The sequence below is a fragment of the Mustela nigripes genome, chromosome 3, assembly GCF_022355385.1.
Source record: "Mustela nigripes isolate SB6536 chromosome 3, MUSNIG.SB6536, whole genome shotgun sequence".
Classification (NCBI taxonomy): domain Eukaryota; kingdom Metazoa; phylum Chordata; class Mammalia; order Carnivora; family Mustelidae; genus Mustela; species Mustela nigripes.
Genome location: NC_081559.1, coordinates 62,395,373 through 62,398,845, shown reverse-complemented (window position 1 = coordinate 62,398,845; position 3,473 = coordinate 62,395,373). Strand labels below are relative to the sequence as shown.

General features: G+C 35.8%; 1 pseudogene; it reads left to right on the top strand.

Annotated features, from left to right (window-relative positions):
• The first annotated feature begins 416 nt into the window (after positions 1–416).
• On the top strand, positions 417–949 carry LOC132014475 (PHD finger-like domain-containing protein 5A; annotated as a pseudogene).
• Positions 950–3,473: the final 2,524 nt, after the last annotated feature.

Genomic DNA, 3,473 nt, shown 5'->3' with positions numbered 1-3,473 from the left:
AAAGAAGAATTAAAACTTATTTTTCTCAAACTATTCCAAAAAATAGAAGAAGGAAAACTTCCAAATTCATTTAATGAGGCTGGTACTACCCTGATACCAAAACCAGATAAAGAATACTATAAAAAAAGAAAACTGCAGGCCAATATTTCTCATGAACACGGTGTATAAATCTGCAACAAAATATTAACAAACAAAATCCAACAGCATATAAAAAACTATTCACCAAAATCAAGCAGAATTTATTCCTATGTTGCCAGGGTGGTTTAATATTTGCAAATCAATTGGTGTGATACATCATCTCAACAAGAGTAAGGATTAAAGCCATTTGATTATTTCAATAGATGCAGAAAAAACATTTGATGAAGTACAACATCCATCCATGATAAAAAACCATTAGCAAAGCTCGTGTTGGAATTATGACTAAACATCATCTGGATTTGATCTTCTGCCGCAAGCAGGCTGGTGTTGCCATCGAAAGACTATGTGAAAAATGTGATGGCAAATGTGTGATCTATGACTCCTACCTGTGTCCCTACACTCTGGTATGCATATGTGATGAGTGTAACTATGGCTCTTACCAGACGCTGTGTGATCTGGGGAGGCCCTGGGGTCTCAGATGCCTATTATTGTAAGGAGTGCACACATCCAGGCAAAGGATAGAGATGGTTGCCCAAAGACTGTCAATTTGGGGAGCTTTATGACCCTTCTCTTCTATGAATACAAAAGGTATGGCTTCAAGAAGAGGCGATTGGTGGGTGGCCTTCTCTCCCACCCACCACCAGATGCTGCAGCTGTCAGAAAAGATGGCAATCACCACCAGCGCAGAAGCAGGAGAGAGCTCCTCCACAGGCCCCTCTCCACTTTTCCTCCTCTTACCCTGACACATGATAGGAATGGAAAAAGAATCTTTACACAACACTCTTGGCAGACCAGAGCAGAGAAAAATTGATAGATTGGCTCATAGTTTTTCTTGAATTCAAGAAACAAGTGTGTATTCCAAATTGCTATGTTCTCTCTACCCCAAGAGCTGCTTCTTCTTCCTTTTTTAGACACCAAGAGCTTCTGAAACAGGAATAATACTGCCTCAGTCTTCTGTTTGATGAATTAACTGTGAAGCTACCACAGTGAGAAACCTGTTCTTGGCAGCAGCCCTGATGGCAGACCTCATGGAGGAGACATCTGCTGGGTTGGGGGGAAGCTCTCAGAACAATCAGCGTGGACACTAAATCTTGTAACACGTAGCAGGTGATGCCTGCTCATGTTATTTTCCTTCTGAGAACTTGGAAAACCTTTCTCTTGCTATTGTGTTCAGGAAAGCAGGTGTTTCTTTACTGTTTTTTTTTAAAAAAAATAGCAAAATAGGTTTAGAAGGAACATACCTCAACACAATAAAGGCCATATATGAAAAACCCACAGCTAAAATCATACACAATGGTGAAAAATTGAGAACTTTCCCCCTCAGATCAGGAACAATACAAAGATGTCCACTTTCACCATTTTTATTCAACATAGTACTGGAAGTCCTAGCAACAGCAGTCAGACAAGAAAAAGACAAAAAGTGCCTCCAAATTGGTAAGGAAGAATTTTGTTAAGCATTCACTATTTGCAGATGACATGATATTATACATAGAAAACCATAAATAAAAACTCTAGCAACAATCATTAGAACAGATAAATGAATTCCATAAGGTCACAGCATATAAAATTGGTTGCTATACACTATACAAAATTGGTTCTATACACTAATAATGAAGTAGCAGCAAAAAAATGAAAAAAAATCCCATTTACAACTGAACCAAAAATAATAATATAACTAGAAATAAACTTAGCCTTGGAGGTGAAAGACCTATATTCTAAAAACTATAAAACATGGATAAAAGAAATTGAGGACAACAAGAACAAATTGAAAGATATTTCATGTTCATGGACTGGAAGAACAAATATTGCTAAAATGTTCATATTACCCGAAATAATCTACAGATTTAATGTAATCTCTATCAAAACACCAGTATCATTTTTCATAGAACTAAAATAAAAATCCCAAAATTTGTATGGAGCCACAAAAGACCCTGAATAGCCACAGAAATCTTGAAAAAGAAGAACAAAACTGAAGGTATCACAATCCCAAATTGCAAGATACACTACAAAGTTCTATTAATCGAAACAGTATGGGACTGGCACAAAAATAGACACCTAGGTCAATGGAACAGAATAAAGAGCCCAGAAATAAACGCACACTTATATGGTCAATTAATCTTTGACAAAGAGCCAAGAATATTCACTGGAAAAGACAGTCTCTTCAAAAAGTTGTGTTGGGAAAACTGGACAGCTACATGTGAGAGAAAAACTGGACCATTTTCCTATACCATACATAAAAATAAACTCAAAATTGATTTAAGACCTTAATGGAAGACTTAAAACCATAAAAATCCTAGAAGGGAGCATAGGCCATCATTTCACTAACATCAGCCATAGAAAAATTATTCTAGATATGTCTCTTGAAGCAAGGGAAACAAAAACAATAAACTATTAGAACTACATCAAAGTAAATAGCTTCTGCACAGCAAAGAGAACAATGAGCAAAATTAAAAGATGGCCTACTGAATAAGAGAAAATACTTGAAATTGGCATGTCTGATAAAGGGTTAGTATCCAAAATATATAAAGAACTTATACAACTCAATGCACAAAAAAACCAAATAATCCAATTAAAGAATGTGCAGAAGACATGAACAGACATTTCTCCAAAGAAGACATATAGACAGCCAGCAGACACAGAAAAAGATGTTCAACACCCTAATCATCAGGGAAATGCAAATCAAAACCACAATGAGATATCACCTCACACCTATTAGAATGGCAAAAGTAAAAAACAAAAGAAACAAGTGTTCACAAGGATGAGAAAAAGGAACCCTTGTGCACCACTGGTGGGAAGGCAAACTGGTGCAGTCACTGTGGAAAACAGAGGAAGTTCCTCAGAAAATTAAAAATAAAATTATTTTAAGATCCAGTAATTTCACTACTAGTTATTTACTCAAAGAATATGAAAACACTAATTTGAAAAGATATACGCACTCCTATGTCTACTGCAGTATTACTTAAAATAGCCAAAATATGGAATTATCTGTTAATAGATGAACAGCTAAGGAAGAAGTGATATATAGAATGGAATATTGCTCAGCCATAAAAAAGAACTAAATCTTGCCATTTGCAACAACATGAATAGAGCTAGAGAGTATTATGTTAAGTGAAATCAATCAGTAGAAAAAGATAACTTATGATTTCACTCATGTGTGGAATTTAAGAAACAAAATACATGAACAAAGAAACAAAATAAAAAGAAACAAGCAGGAAAACTGTAGAGCGACTCCTAACTATAGAGAGAAAACATGGGTACCAGAGGGGAGGTGAGTAGGGGGATAGGTAAAATAGGTGATAGGGATTAAAAGTACATTTATCATGATGAGCACTGAG